General features: G+C 36.8%; 1 protein-coding gene across 1 annotated transcript in view; it reads right to left on the bottom strand.

The window, feature by feature from the left end:
• pigk (phosphatidylinositol glycan anchor biosynthesis, class K) overlaps nt 1-18,040 on the bottom strand; it is a 55,053-nt gene that overhangs the window by 20,665 nt on the left and 16,348 nt on the right. The window lies entirely within an intron of this gene.

Raw genomic sequence — 18,040 nt, 5'->3', positions numbered from 1 at the left:
TCCACACAACAACTGACTGAGACAGAGTATGATCTGGAGTGGAAGGTACCACAACAAAAACAACTTTCCTTTATAATGAATAAAGGGAAGATAAGAGTAAGCGATACAAAACCCTCATGAAATCCCACTGGACTAGATTTTGGAAAAAATGTTCTGCATCCAGAGTTAGTTGAAGCAACACTATTATATGGTTAGCAGGACAAATAAAACAAATCGAGCTTTTCAAATATTCATTGGGTGACGAGGGGGTGGTGACTGACAGGTAATTTTAGAGGTGTCATTGCTATTCACTGAACAAACAGCAAACAAACTGAAAGGTGTTTGTATGAAGAATGAGGCGTTGGAGAGTGGAGGCAATTGGTAATCTATAGTTGGGCACAGCATTTCAGCCGACAAATCACTCTTGTATTTCAATGAGCGGCCTGGACAGCAAATTCATGGCCCATCGGGATGAGGCTTTTTCTATTAGGTGACAAAATGGCCTGTCATTCTAGCCATGTGTATGGTATAGGCACATTGAACCACTTTTGGTCTCGGTTTAAAAGGCTAGACTTGAATTACTGCAAAACGGAAAAGCAACAAGAACACGGCAAGATTATTTACTGTGAGCCTGCCAGCTACAACATCTGCACACCAGCAATGAAACCGCAATAAAAACACTGCAGTAGCAATGTAACAAATCGCTTCATTCTAACAAGTAATAAAATACACACATTTTTTTCATTTACGTTTTCAAAACTTCACAATTCCAACAACGAGGTTGCTAATATGTTCTGGATTAGTTTTAACGTGTTTCTAAGAGGTTGCTAGGTTGATAGTTTCGTGGTTTGAAGAGAGTCAAAATAGCCCACCCTCTTTATGACATTCTGATCCCAAGATCTCAGAACAATCCTTCAAATCCTTGTTAAGAATCTCCCCAACAAGCCGCACAATTTGAGGTGTAATTCATGCATGTAGTCAAAATGGTGTGAGACACGTTACTAGGAGTGTAACTGTACACAAAAATGACGGTTCTGAAGTCAGTTTTGAAGTCACGGTTTGGTATGGTTTTGGTCCAGCAAAACACTTTTTTTTTAATAAACAGTGGTTTACTGAGCAAACTATGACTGTATTTAAATAAAAAAAGACTGTCAATGTTGTTGCAACTGGAACTAACATACTGCACAGTTTATGGTGCCGTAATTGAGGGAAGAGATCTGAAGTGCTTACACCTTTGGATGCAAAATACTGTATGTTAGCAAAATATTTTTGGATAAGGTTAGAATTGCAGTGCTCCCATTCGTATCCGCTTTGTTTCGAGCATGCGTCGCCGGCACTTGTTCATTGAAGTCTGCGAAATTAAACATGTACACGCTTGCTGTCAGGATCGTGCACTTATCTGGCAGAAGCTCACTCTGTCATTTGTTACTTTTCAGATGAGTTTGCAACATCAAAGAATATCGATATAAAAGATATCATCCCAAACAAGGGGGGAAACTCTGAGTTTGAAATTACATTCCACACAAAGTTCCGCACACGCAGCGGTTAAAACAACACTGTATTCAACCGTGCACTTTTACACCCCTACAAGGTATGCATCAAAACCTAATACTTGACAGATATCTGTGGGGTTGCTACTAGGGCTGAAAATAGTTGAAACATTTTCTGAATTTTATTCAATTCTCATTTTGCTGAAAGATACAGTGCAACTTACCGAAATGTATCATGTCTCATGTAATCGCTCAACCAGTGTTTCAACTAACAATTCAAAACAATATTTATGTTTCAAAACATAAAGATGTCAATAAAACAGCTTGTAAATAATGTCGGGTAACATTGCATTTACCTTAGAAAAGCCATTCAATGACTATAATGTAATAGTTGGCTAGTAAAAATATTTTTCCCGTAGCGTACTTGTAATGTACCTGATATACATCCAAACGAATCAAAGTCAAATCAAACTGATTCGTTATTGGAACTGCAAGTTTGTGAATACCCAGCCCTAGTTGCTACTCAACTGCAATATCCAACACTATCCAACTATATTTCTTCCATTGGCTGTTGCTACATCACACCGCATTTGCATAAAGGCCCAAAAACACTAAACAGACATCAAAGAACTAGCAGCGATGAAAGTCAGCTGTGGTGTCATCTGTGGCTGTCCACGTCTGGGTCAAAAAATTGCACTTGAGCACACTGCAAAGACTACAGTCGTCGGCCAACTAGCACGCACGTTCTGTCTCTATGTGAGAGGAAATAACTCTCCAGGCCAGGAGGTGGCAGTAGCCTGTATTCATCATTCAAAAACAGAAAACCAGAAGAGCTAAGGCTTCTGAAATCACCTATACCCTTAAATAGGGCACTATTTGAGGGGACAGCCATTTGCAGTGGTGTCCGAAACGATAGTGGACGTTACTGAGTGCACTCATTCAATCCCACAATGCACTACAGTAACGAGTGTACAACTGATGTATGGTCAACGGCTAGAGAATACCCATAATGCACCGTGAGAGTCCTGCGTCGAATGAATTCCCGTGTCTGACCAAAAGACGGTGCCCGCAGCTAAATCATCCATCCATCCATTTTCCAAACCGCTGGTTCAATGTGGCTACAGCGTAATATCATACAGGTATACATTGCCTTTAAATGAATAATTAGATTGTTTAATTACGGTTTATGTATGCTAGTTTCCATGACAGTTCAAGATAAATCTTTTCATAACTACTGGAGCTGCCAGTTAGCTATGTTTTAAATGATTATTAAACAGTGCAAACCATGCAAACGCTGCAGCGCTTCAGCGCACTCAGTGTCCGAATTCACTCACTCGTTTTAATTAACTCTCTCAGTGGACTAAATTAGTTGAGTAATGTAGGGAATAGTGAATGAAGATACAGCATAGGACTGCGAATATACAATGAGAAGAGGCTTAGCTGTGTCCAAAATGGCATATTCTCTTAAGCAGGTCCTTATTTTGAATAAGCATTTACTTCACGACCACTAAAAAAGTATGTTCTATATAGCATGACTGTATATAGTAGGAAAATAATCTGGACATACATTTGCCATGTTGCCTTTATCACATGACCACCAGCATCAGTTGCATAGTATGCGCATCGTATGCCTCATCGTATGCACACTTCAAAATCTCGTCGGAAGAAGTAGGTCATCCGGGTACTTTTTGACAACTCTTTTATGAGCACTGTGAATTCAGATACTGTTTTTCTCCTACTATATAGTAGGGAAGTATGCGATTTCGGATACAGCCTTACTGTTAGCCCTCTTGATTTGTTATGCTTGCTTTTCGTCACTTCCTTCTGTTTTTGAATGATCTGACCCACCAACAGGCTACGCCACCAATTAAACATATTCAATCGAATGAAAAACACGCTGACATGAGCCGGATTGTTGGATTGGTATGTCATGGCCTTAAAGTCTTCTTGAAATCAAAACTGACATGATTTTACTTAGCGCAGATTAGTAGTCTTGTAGTGAATAAATAATCTGTGCAAATGAAACCACAAAACAAAATAATAAAAAATTTGTTTTCAAAATTTTAAGTCAAAATCAGAAAGTGTGTTTCTCCTCTGGAATTGTGTTCCTAATTTGATGACATCAGTTTGATGGCTTGGAAATCAAGCCCTGCCATCTATTATTTATAATTGAATATTCTGTTTCACTTAAAGGTCCCATATTGTACACCTTTCTGAAGTTTTATTTTAGGTTTTGATCTCCTTAAGAATATATATTTGCAGAATAAGTACCAAAAACCATCTCAATATATTTTTACATCTCCTTTCTCAGGAGCTCTGCCAAGAACAGGTCGTTTTTGGCCTGTCTAATTAATATTCATGAGACTCTCTTCTGATTGGCCTGTTGTTTTCTGAGTGACGAACAGCCAGGCCAACCACAAGTGACTAGGGTCATGTATGCTGTAGCCTGCTGTGGCTTACAAGTAAGGTAAATAAAACACCTGTAATGATGGTGATAAATTATTTGTTATTAAAGCATAAACATTCACAAACCGGCTCGTGAAAAGGCACAGCTACTTTATGCAGGCTGTGTGCATTTGTCTGTGGATTGACTGTTTTGAAACTTATATGGTAGTTTGTAGCCCCTAGACCTCAGTTATCATGAAAAAAGCCAGGAAATTTCATTTTTGACAATATGGGACCTTGGAAAATATGTCACAATACTGAACTTTTGGTTCATGTAGACTTTAAAGTCCTTGCTCATGCCGCCAGAAATCGCCAAATCTCACTGAAATCTAATGACCTTCTGTGGATTTGCAGCTGTAAATTGATGTTAGTTTGAATGCACCTACAGATTTGTGTTGAAAACCCTAAGCAGTGATGCTTTCCTTGGAAATATGAGGCTAATCTGTCACAACTATTTTCACGATGACCTTTCAATTGAAAGAGTTTTGGTCGATGCATATGAAAAACCATCAGAAGGTGTCTAGAGAGGGGGCGAGTGTGTACGGAGAGCACACTTTCATTTCTTTTATGCCCACGCCGCACCTCCTGATTTATTTTTCATTCCGTAACATCACCTGACATTTAATTACTTTGAGACTTGAGACCTGCGCTAGGCAGTCAACATCATCACCCTGGGCAAACCTGAATTACAATACAATCTCGTAAAGAGTGGGCACGTATCATAAAGACGAGTGGGGAGTCTATTAAACCAGCCTCCTCTGTAAAACTTAATTTACCTAATGGAAGCCCTCTAATACAGCAGCAAAGACTGCGGAGGAAAGGAGGCAGAAAACAGGATGGCTACAGAATGATTTAGCGTCGTCACGCATCTACTGTCACACTACAGAGAGACGTCTCATGGAGGGGGAAAATCAGAGTTGTGTTGCTTTTAACCCTCTGGGGTCTGAGGTGTTTTTGGGGTCCTTGAGATGTTTTGAAATGCCCTGACATTTGTGCTTTTTTCAGTTGTTTATAAACATATTAATGGCAAAGGTGTAATTACACTCTATTTAGCACAAACAGGGCTACCATAATATGTGAGCAACATGTATGTACATGTTTGTATTTTTGAGAGAATAATGTTTATGCATGGTTATTACTAAAAATGAAAGTTTCTGAAATAAGGTACATTTTCCAGGATTATTATTAAGATAGTATTATTCCTCACAGCGTCGTAAAGTACATGAGTCTGAAAGTGAACTCGCGGTGTGTGTTATCCAGCTGATGTGGGCGTTTCACAGGTTTGCATGGATCGCCTCAGATAATTTGCGTTTGAATAGCGCGCGCTCTCCGTGGGCGGGGGTCACATTAAATCTTAATGAGATGAGACGAGAACGACTGACATCTCTCTCTTTTCATACATATTACATAAACTGAGAATATTTGTTTTTTATATACACTCACCTAAAGGATTATTAGGAACAACTGTTCAATTTCTCATTAATGCAATTATCTAATCAACCAATCACATGGCAGTTGCTTCAATGCATTTAGGGGTGTGGTCCTGGTCAAGACAATCTCCTGAACTCCAAACTGAATGTCAGAATGGGAAAGAAAGGTGATTTAAGCAATTTTGAGCGTGGCATGGTTGTTGGTGCCAGACGGGCCGGTGCAGAAGACCCCACCGGGTACCACTAATCTCCACTACAAATAGGAAAAAGAGGCTACAATTTGCACAAGCTCACCAAAATTGGACAGTTGAAGACTGGAAAAATGTTGCCTGGTCTGATGAGTCTCGATTTCTGTTGAGACATTGAGATGGTAGAGTCAGAATTTGGCGTAAACAGAATGAGAACATGGATCCATCATGCCTTGTTACCACTGTGCAGGCTGGTGGTGGTGGTGTAATGGTGTGGGGGATGTTTTCTTGGCACACTTTAGGCTCCTTAGTGCCAATTGGGCATCGTTTAAATGCCAAGGCCTACCTGAGCATTGTTTCTGACCATGTCCATCCCTTTATGACCACCATGTACCCATCCTCTGATGACTACTTCCAGCAGGATAATGCACCATGTCACAAAGCTCGAATCATTTCAAATTGGTTTCTTGAAAATGACAATGAGTTCACTGTACTAAAATGGCCCCCACAGTCACCAGATCTCAACCCAATAGAGCATCTTTGGGATGTGGTGGAACGGGAGCTTAGTGCCCTGGATGTGCATCCCACAAATCTCCATCAACTGCAAGATGCTATCCTATCAATATGGGCCAACATTTCTAAAGAATGCTTTCAGCACCTTGTTGAATCAATGCCACGTAGAATTAAGGCAGTTCTGAAGGCGAAAGGGGGTCAAACACAGTATTAGTATGGTGTTCCTAATAATCCTTTAGGTGAGTGTAAATTACTTCATTTAAAAGAAGAGAATTCAAGCTTCATGCCTGTGTGTCTGTATGCCTGTTTGACTGAGTATTCGCTGAGTTATGGTTCATTTTCGGACGCGTTTCAGAATGGACTTCACTGACAGAGAGTAGGCAGAACTCGCATCATGTTTATTTTTCTTTATTTGGCAAAAAGCACAGCACTTTGTTTTTATTGTGAGTATACACAAAAATAATACACACTTCGGATCGATTGATGTATGAAACTCAAGTCAACAGAGTATTTTGAGTCTCTTTTGAACTGATAAGAAAAAAAGCGAGCCTATCGCGCCGGTGTCGTGCCGAAAAGTGATGGTCCGCCGAAAATTGATTGCGCCCAGTCTCTTTACGTCTACAGCTGGATCAAACAGACATAACGTGCAAATAACCATCAGTTTATGTCCGTGGTAATAGCAAAGTTATGTCTGTGTGATACTTTAACGTTTCGTTTAACACAATAATAACAATTGTGGCCAAATAAGTGTTTGCAGTTTATAGAGCTGGTAAGTCCCGCCCCCTTCGCTAACCCCGCTGGACCTCTAGGTTGAAAAATCGTCAATGCAAGTGAATGGGAGAAAATAATTATTTTCTGGTCCCGTTTGAATTGTGCCATGAATGTGAACATATGTTGTCTGTGAATTTTTTATATAATCTTTCGTGTGAAGAATGCTACAATTTAGCGGGTAGAAGTTTGATACGGTTAGACTTTGTGTGAGAGCACTTTGTGGACTACAACTCTTCGCTGCTTTCGACGCGTTTGAAACGTCACCACCATTCGCACACGGACACTAGCTCACGGATCCCGCTAAACATGACTGTGTCTTTGGTGCACTTCACCGCCTTCTTTCAGGGAGAGGACAAAATCGTTGAGGTTGGCGAAAACCACGGGTAACCCCCAATTTCCACCGGCTGCGTTACGGCTCCGGCACGGCGGCGGAGTCAATAGGTTTCCATTAAAGTCAATGAGTGTATTTCCACTGAATGCGGTACAGCTGCGTTCCGACTCCGGCGATCCGCAGCCCTCCGGAGCAGATACGCAGAGCTTCTATTTTTGCTGGATGCCGGAGAGCTCCGCAGCAATTCAGCACTTATATCGCGCGATCATACGTGAATTTGCGAGATCTCGTGGGTCCTTGTGACTTCAGCTGTCAGTCATGACCGCAGCCGTTCCGCAACAAATACGGACCTGGTGGGTATTGACGGACGACGGAACACGGAGCTGTCACGCAGCGGAGCCGTTTCGCAGCCGTTACACATCTGGTGGAAATTGGGGGTAAGTCAACTTTATGGGGTGACGTCACATAGGCGACATGTAGTCTTTCTCGTTATGTCTTTTCCACAACTGTTAGCCCGAAGAATCATACCATATACTGTCAAACTCGTAACATGAAAGATTATATAAAAAATTCACAGACAACATATGTTCACATTCATGGCGCAATTCAAACGGGACCAGAAAATAATTATTTTCTCCCATTCACTTGCATTGACGATTTTTCAACCTAGAGGTCCAGCGGGGTTTTACGGAAGGGGCGGGACTTACCAGCTCTATAGCTTAATCAGGTATGACATTTACATGATTATAGGAAATAATAGAAGCCTGTTGTTGCCGATGGAATACATGTTTGTAGGCTATTTGGAAAACAGACTGTAGCCTATAATAACATAACTTACTGCTGAGGTGAGCCTATATAAAATAAAGACATGATCTCTTTTGCAATTATCCTTATGACTCTGCATTATTTTACCTGCTGTGTACCAACCAATCCAGCCCTTTTTACCTGTTAAAATACCTTTAAATGTCGAAAACAACCCATAAAATGCAGTATTCTACTTACAACAAAATGATTGAAGCCTCTACTTATTGCAATAAATAATGCAATCAATTTTCGGCACGACACCTGTCGTGATTGTCGACCCCATGGGGTTAAACACGGGGGAACGTGATGTTCTACTAAGTATGCTAAAAAGGGTTAGTTCACCCAAAAAGGAATACTCTGTCATAATTTACTCACCCTCACGCCGTTCCAAATCTGCGTGACTTTTTCTGTTGTTTTTTTGAAGACCATCTTTGCTACATTTGAAATATAATTTGATGCTGGGGTTTACACTATTGTCTATGAAGGTAAAATGATGCGCACCAGCTCGAAATTCAGTATGAACACATGGGAGTCTAGCCTAATGGTACACAGCTTATGAAGGACCATGTTTTAATTCAGTTTATATATATATATATATATATAGGGCTCGACATAAGCAATGGCCCGGGGCCAGTTAAAGACTATGTCGGGCTAGTTGATTGGCAAAACAAACAGCAAGCGTCATACACAGTGGTGTGAAGAGTGTCAATGTTACTTCAGGTTATTTATAACGTGATAAAATGTCAAAGAACTACGAGACTGATACGAGAAACGGATATAAATCCGATCTTCAATTCCCGTGCTATATGCAGATTTAATGGAGTGCACGTCACCGAAAGCAACAGATATGAGCTGCATTTTATTGATCATCAGCTAAAATTTCTAAATCAAAGAGAGAGCGGCAACAGCCTTGGTAAGTTCATTTCGTTTCTTTACTTTTAATGATGATGATTGTGTATTAAGAGTCTGCAACTTACTTTCAATTTGATTTGCGATAGTTTGCACGTTGGCTTAATGAATACATGCTCAGCTGCTCATCTGCGGTGATGCGTGTTGCAGCAGCGTCGTCATATCTGGCTATAACATGACATATAGCCTATAACACGCTCTCACACGTTTATTTTTTAGCATTTTTGGTAAGTATGCAAAACTCTTACTTACAAATAAAAAAAGGAGGAGGTCCAGTGAATAAAATGGACCGCTGAGGGAGAAAAGGGAATAGAAAGGAAGGGGAAGAAAGGAAGAAAGGAAGAAAGGAAGAAAGGAGGAAAAGTGGAATCTCTTTTAGTAAAATAGATGCCTGTGAAAACCACATTCTCTCCGTGTTGGCGAGCCTATGTTCATTGCAGGAAAAATAATATATACTGCAATAACCATTCATAGTTACAATGACAATTTGGTTATTTTTGCATGTCTCCAGGGGCTCTCTCTTAATTCCTGTACTCCCTTTGCTGTATTGATTAATCCTAATGTATACAATAAATACAGTTTAATGGAAAAGTGCTTTTCCTTATATTTCTTTCAGGGCCAGTAAAAATATAGAAGGGGCCAGCAAAACTCTGATCTACTGGCCCCGGGGGCCAGTGGGGATTTTTTTTATGTTGAGCCCGGATATATATATATATATATATGTGTGTGTGTGTGCACTGCCGTTCACATGTTTGGGATCGGTAAGATTTTTAATGTTTTTAAAATAAGTCTCTTATGCTCACTAAGGCTGTATTTATTTGATAAAAAAAAAAAAAAAAAAAAAAAAAAAACTATTTCAATTTAAAATATCTGTTTTCTGTTTTAATATATTTTAAAATGTAATTTATTCCTGTGATGTCAAAGCTGAATTTTCATCATCATTACTCCAGTCTTCAGTGCACATGATCCTTCAGAAATCATTCCAATATGCTGATTTGATGCTAAAGAAACATTCATTATTATTATCAATGTTATATTTTTAAATATTCAATTAGAAAATTTTCATAATATTTAACATTACTGTTTTTTTTCCGAAAGACGGAACAGTACTGTACATCGGGTTATTTTGGGAACTTTTTGCCCTACGTTTACAAGAAAAAAATGTGCCAAAAGTGTAAGCCCGGAAAAATGGAAGTCAGAATAATTTAGATCATGTGATTCTTAATGCATCGTAAAGCGTTGCACTGCTTTACTAAATGGAATTCGTTACATAATTGAAGAATTTTGTGACCTTAATACTGTTATTTTCCTGTTTATTACTATAAAGCTGCTTTGAAGCAATCTGTATTGTATAAAGTGCCATATCAAAAACGGCCTGGGGCTGTCAAATTACAAAAAAATGTACGATTTTTTAATAGTCATCAATGAGCTATTTTGGTTCTCAAAACTGGAATGAATGATCTGTTCTAAATGATCTGGTTCGTCAAATAATGCGGTCATATGCTATATACCTAATAAAGTATTGAGTTAATTTATATACATATTTCATGACCCCTATATGGTACTGTCAAGGCTTTATTCTCTTTTGAAACTTGACTTGAAAGTTCCCCCTTTGTGTCCCACAGAATAAAGAAAGTCAAAGGTGGTAATCAGTATATTTGATACTTTAAAGAAGGTTAAGTGAAAGTTGTCCACCCCTGACGTCCCGCAAGCGGCGCCGCTGCCACATGACAGACATGCATTTCTCCAGATGTGACACAACTAGTCCATACGGTCACAGGCCCAGATAGAGTGAGCAAGGTGACCAGGCATTAAAGAGTGGACTGATGTCCTTGTCAAGGCAGCCTGATGGTAGAGGAGAGCGGGAGATGCCAGCCATGCATGACAGCTGTAAGACAGCGAAGAGACACGGGACAGAGACCTTCCCTCAGGTGCATATGCTGCCGTTTCACCCACAGACGTGCCAGTATACGAGTCATGACAGGCCGTGACAGTGGGACAAAAGAGAATACTCCCCTTTCCCAAATCAACAGACAGAGTTGACTCTTGACTATAGCGCTGGTTGACAGCTGGTTCAGTGGATATGCTGACAAACCGGTGACCTAACCTTTTTTTGCCATGCGAGAAATATCACTTGAACAAAATGAAAACTGATCATTATTAGCATTATTTAACTGTCATGCCTTTCGCAACACATACATTTGTGATGCAGGCAAGCAGACGTCAAATCTTTTCTTCTATATTGAGACATACTGAGTCAAATGGATTAGCGGAACAGAAAAAAATGACTTGGTTCATCAGATGTTGGTTGGATGGCAGCAGATCTGAATGAGGACTTGCATTCGATTGTAAGAAAAGAGGCGGGGTTTAACACTAGAACTGCCATGGCGGTCATTTTGACCGTTTTGAATTTTATATCTGCAATAACTTTGTTGAAAAAATAAATAAAATCCTGCTGGTACCTGACTTTTCCTAAAAGTGTCTGTATTTTCATTTAAAATGCTTTTCATATAAATTACACATAAGGCAAAAAAACAAATGAACATATTTACCTATTTCGGCCATAAACCGTCATATTGACCGCACTGAATTTTGCGGTATTATTATACATATACCAATATACACAACAATAAAAAGTGGTAAAAAATACACAAAACATATTCCACAACAAATCATTTAAATGTAATGATATTCAGAACAGAACAATAACAAATAAATAATCCATAAACAAGCCAAAATGAAATCGGTTAGGCTACTTTCAAGCGAAAGTGAAAGTAAGCGCCGTTGGGCTCACGTAACTCTCTAATTAGAATTAAAATGTTTCAACATGCGATGTATTTGGATGGTAAACTATTCTTTATTATAGGCTTTGTACTTCACTCGTGTTCCAAAATCGACGGAAAAAATCATCCTTCACATGCGCAAAATGGTACGAATTGTAGCCTAGGCTACTGACTATATCGAGCAGTAATGAACGGGCTGCGATGTCAAGATTGCAATGGAATTATGGTGTGTGTGTGTGTGTGTATGTGTGTGCGTGTGTGTGTTTGTGTGTCGGCGGGCGCGGACGCGATCGAGTGTAAACATGAAAACAGGCTACTCCGTCATTTTGTTCAGGACATCTACTGATATTATTATTGATAGATGTATAATTAAACTTGTTTAAATGTACAGTTTGGTGTTGTTTTGTTTTTAAAAGACATCCTAATACAATAAATGCATTAATCTCTCAATTGGGTATTTATCATTAAAGATATAGAGTTTTGAATCTAGCGGTCAAAATGACCGCTTGCGGCAGTTCTAGTAGTTATGGAATTTTGGCACTTCTAGTGTTAAGTGGACTAACTGATTGAAGAAGTCCTGCATGTGTCACCAGAGAGAAGTTGTCTCACCAGAAAACCGAGTGATGCTTTAATTATTAATTAAATGGTCAAAAAGGAAACATGCATGGATGAACCATTCACATTCAAACATTTAGAAAATGAAACAGATGCTACACAACCTATCACAAGCATCTGCTGTGTCTGCTTTCTTTTGATTGACAGGTCATTTTAGTCATGTGACATTAACAGTGGATACAGTCTAATGCAACTGGTTTAGCATGAGGAGAAATAAATCCTGTTTCCATAGTTTATGAATGAAGAGTAATTTCCACTAGATTGGGGTATTTTTGAAAGAAAAAGATGAATAAAAAAAAGCCTTTTTTCTCCTGCCAACCAATATATATATATATATATATATAAAAAAAAAAACGCTTAAAGAAGACTCCAGTGGATCCAAGCAATTCAGCTTGTGTCACGCTGATAGAATAACTTACCAAGTGTAAGCCTGCAGCAGATTTTAATTTTGTTTATTTTACAACAAGTAAATAAATAAAATAATTCAGTTTGACGGGACTAATTCCCCCCCGCAGTAAAACAAGGCATGCATAGAGATAGATAGATAGATAGATAGATAGATAGATAGATAGATAGATAGATAGATAGATAGATAGATAGATAGATAGATAGATAGATTAATAGATAGATAGATAGATAGATAGATAGATAGATAGATAGATAGATAGATAGATAGATTAATAGATAGATAGATAGATAGATAGATAGATAGATAGATAGATAGATAGATAGATAGATAGATAGATAGATAGATAGATAGATAGATAGATAGATAGATGTAAAAGTATGCCAAATAAAAAATGATTAATTCCTTTAAAAAACAAAACTGCCGTACTAAAGGCACTCGTTATTAAAGATTTTAAGAACTCTATAAAAACTGCATAGCAACCATCTTTGACAACTACCAATCACCTAGTAACACCATAGCAACCACCAAAAATACCTTAGCAACCACCCAGAACACCGTAGCAACTGCCTAGCAACGCCCTAGCAACCACCCAAAACACCCTAGCAAACTGACCCCAAACTTATGACTCTAGTAGTGTGATCATCAAAATGCTTACACATCTATGTAATACAGTTATCAATGTTGAATGTAAAACACCAGAGGAAGGACAATTCACACGATACCTGGTGAAAATCATCAGTGTTCTGCTACATTTCAGTGGAACAAGGTGATTGATCTCATATATTATTTACTTATTATTCATCAATTATTTATTTATTCATCATATGATAATGTCATTCATTGAATTCTCAGTTTCTGTTTGCTCTAGTCATAGTCATTTTATCCATAGGTCAGTCCAACCCGGGTTTCAAACAGTAATAATGTTGTTTTTACAGTAACCAAAAATAATAATAGAGACATGGAAGACCTGAACGATTTAGCTAAATTAGCTTTCATACACTAATTAGATATAAATTATCTTTGAAGATAAGAAAAAAATGAGGAATTATGTTTACATAATCTGTTTGTGACCTGATATAATGAATAATGAAATAATTATGCAAACAGGCTTTCTGGTCAAAAGCACAACAATGTGCTGTATTCAGATTTAGGTCAAAATGCAAAGTGATTTTAATCATACGTGCTGCTGCTATTCCAATAGCGCTACAGATAAAGTTAACTCACTTTACTATGATGCTGTGGAATCTAATACATGTTTATCTAATCTCATCCACACACAGACAGCATTACAGATTAGTTTGACAGCAGAGAAAAAAAAATCGGATTTTTTTTTCTTTTTGGATTAGTAAACCAAGAAATACTACTGCCATCTTGTGGCCAACATGTTTCACAACACAATGCCTGCAAATGCTATTAACATGCACGTTTATTTCTACTGCTCAGACTCTTTTCCTGAAACTATAACCACACGATCAAAATCAAAACTACAAAGCTCAAAATTACACACTCTCTTTAAAATATATTTTCCTCAATTTAATTCAGACTTTTTAGGTATATTTATAAACATCAAAGCAAGTCAAATTAAATAATTTCTGAAAAGTTTTATGAGCTATCATTTAAAGTTTTTGTGCTATTATTAGTATTATTATTATTGTCATAAGTATTATGTTTGTGCTTTTTTGGGGGAAAAAGGGGCATAAAAAAAAACTTCAGTACTAGAAAGAACTATAGGTTTGGACATGAATGAAAACACAATAAAAAAAAAATATATATATATATAACAGGCTTTCTGGCACAACAATGTATGTATATATATATATATATATATATATATATATATATATATATATATTCAAATATTCAACCAACACCAGTAAGAGAAATATCTTTTGTAAGACGAATGTAAAAAACAAAAAAAAACAAATAACCTTTCTTCTGATTCAGCAATTTAGGTGCTCGTATACAATTTTCCTGCGCATATTCATATTTTATATTCCTTCCAGCTCGCCTCAGAAAAGGTCAACTGCAGCAGCGCAGATCTCTTCCAAGACTGATGTCCTCAACGGCCTCCACCCTCTTGTACATTTGTTTGGACCCATTTGTGGCAACTTTATTCACAGTGAGGTTCTGAATGCCGTCTGAATGATTATGCTCGGGTTTAGGCTGAGAGGACATGATGGCAGAACCTGATTTCACCAAGTACTACATGTTCCTGGGCCAACATGTTTGTTGATCCTGGAACAACATTCCCAATCAACCAATCAGATTTAAGGGACAAGTTTATAGTTTATGTCAAGTTTAGACTTACAATCAAGGTTATAGGTGCTTCTACATCAGTGTTATCCACCTATCATTTCCCTCTGATTTTAGGGATAAGTTATGGGTATAAGGTTTGGTTTAGGACTACATTTTCGGACAGGAATGTTATGCAAAGTCAGGATGTGCGACATGATAATAGTGATTATTTTTGAATGCTATGCTTTCTAAACGAGCACATGCAAAACATGACGTAAAATGCTGAAATTGAGTTTAGAGTTTTAAAAAGGTTTAACAGATTTGAAACGTGTGTGAAATGGAAGCACAGTGTTTATAGTTTGAGTAACGGCTCTTTCTATAAGAAAATTACTATATTTGGCTGATAAAATGGACTTTAATGTTCAAACAATTGAGAAAAAATTACAATATTTATAAGCACTGTTCAAATCGTATATTAAACTACTACTGAAGTCTTATTGTTATTGGAAGTAAATCACAGTACAGTCATATTTAACATACTGGAAACCTGTGTGACCTGATTTGGCAGATTTCACAGTAACCATGGTGACCGCAGTATGCAAATGCATTATTGGGTCATTAGAAGAATCAATATCACTAACAAAGTTGTTAACAGCCACAATGTATCTAATGTTTCATTAAATGAGACCGTTTGCTCTGGAACATTCAAAATGGCTTAATTAGGACTGCCGCTCGAACCACTAAAAACTCATTTAAAACACTTTAATTATGCCGAACCGAAGAAAATAAATAAATAAATATCAAAGCTGAAGTGTGTAAAAAATGTTTTATATATTTATATCTTATAGTAGTTTAAAATGCTGAGACAGCTATAAGTAAAACACTCACAGATTAACTTTCCTAAAAGCACAAATAAACCACTTTTTTCCCCCTTTTTGTTTTTTATGTTAAACACAGCAACATTGCCTTACCAATGGCATGTGTCCGGGGATGGGACAACCCAACAATAGTTTTACTATTTTTATTATAATAGAATTGTTATTATTGTTTTGTTTTTTTATTATTATTATTTTCACATTAAAATGGTTTTAAATTATTTTCTTCAGTGCAATTTTTACAAGCAAGTGTAAATGATCTAAACTCTTAGTACTAATCTCACAACGGATCATCAAAATTGCACTTTTCTCAAGCATTTCAGCAATGTTAGTAGAGAACACAATATCAAAAGTATTCACAAAAATAAGTGTTTCATCTCTATAAATGTTTTACTCACAATAACTGCCTTTAATTTGGCTGTTACTATCAAACTTTTCATTTCCATCTCTTCTCATTTATTTCAAATAATTTGTCTATCAGTAAATCCAACTGATATTAATATTTAATCAATAAATTATTTGGAATATAGATTTCTATATATGTATATATGTATATATGTATATATATATATATATATATATATATATATATATATATACATATATATATATATATATATATATATATATACATAAATCTTACTTGCAGTTTCTGAATATAATTAACTCTTGCTACAGTATAAGCGATTTAACTCATGAAAATCAAAACATTTTTGGAATATAGATTTAAATATGTGTATATATATCTGTATCTATCTATCTATCTATCTATCTATCTATCTATCTATCTATCTATCTATCTATCTATCTATATATCTATAGATAGATAGATAGATAGATATAGATATATATAGATATATATATCGGTTATATAAATCTTACTTGCAGTTTCTGAATATAATTAACTCTTGCTACAGTATAAGCGACTTAAATCATGAAAATCAAAACATTGAGTGTGTGTGTGTGTGTGTGTAATTCCGGAACAGAGCAGGATAGAGTAGAAGGGAAAGGGAACAATGAATGATTATGTAAATAAATAGCTTTCCTAGCATTAAAATATATATATATATATATATATATACATAAATCTTACTTGCAGTTTCTGAATATAATTAACTCTTGCTACAGTATAAGCGATTTAACTCCTGAAAATCAAAAAATTTTGGAATATAGATTTAAATATGTGTATATATATCTGTATCTATCTATCTATCTATCTATCTATCTATCTATCTATCTATCTATCTATATATATATCTATAGATAGATAGATAGATAGATAGATATAGATATAGATATATATAGATATATATCGGTTATATAAATCTTACTTGCAGTTTCTGAATATAATTAACTCTTGCTACAGTATAAGCGACTTAAATCATGAAAATCAAAACATTGAGTGTGTGTGTGTGTGTGTGTGTGTGTGTGTGTGTGTGTGTGTGTGTGTGTGTAATTCCGGAACAGAGCAGGATAGAGTAGAAGGGAAAGGGAACAATGAATGATTATGTAAATAAATAGCTTTCCTAGCATTAAAAAGGTAATGTTATTTTCAGTCCAGTAATTCTGTATCTCTCTTCTCTCACTCTCATCTCACGCGTGCCAGTGGGCGGGGCCAAAGATGTGATGTCATAAAAGTGGGCATTGATCTGATTCTGCAGAGTCTTTCGTCGCACTCTTAATATTCTCAATATTACGTCATAATGTGACAAAATCCAAAACGAGCCGTTTTCGGAGCTTGGTTTCAATAAAGGTTTTTGGACTAACAAGGACGTTTTTGAGTTACAGGATGTTTTTATAGAACAATGACCTCTTACATATCAAAAGATTAAGGAAAATTAGATTTCTCAAATCATGAACCCTTTAACGTTGAACAATATGTGCATATATGAATAAAACTCATCAGTTAACTTAGATGTATTATACAACATAAAAACAGTAACAGATCTGTGCTCATATCACTTCACTCAACCAGTTCAAAATAGTTTATAATAGAATAAGACTAAATCCATGTACTCTATTCACTGTTACTAGCTTTCGCGACCAATTGTAAAGACCTTTTGGCACGCCCATTACTTCGACCTACAGATACCCTCACATTACCACCCCAAAAAAAGCGCGTCAACATGTGAAGTTATGGTAACTGCGCACTTGAACACTCAATGGCTTCCTACAGCGTCGACTAGTCCATGCAAGTCCTAGTCTGTCACTTAAATGCACAGACATGATCCTCATGGCCACACACATTATACCACAAATTGGC

Source organism: Rutilus rutilus, assembly GCF_951802725.1.
Source record: "Rutilus rutilus genome assembly, chromosome: 6".
NCBI classification, from domain to species: domain Eukaryota; kingdom Metazoa; phylum Chordata; class Actinopteri; order Cypriniformes; family Leuciscidae; genus Rutilus; species Rutilus rutilus.
This window is presented reverse-complemented; position numbering and strand designations above follow the sequence as displayed.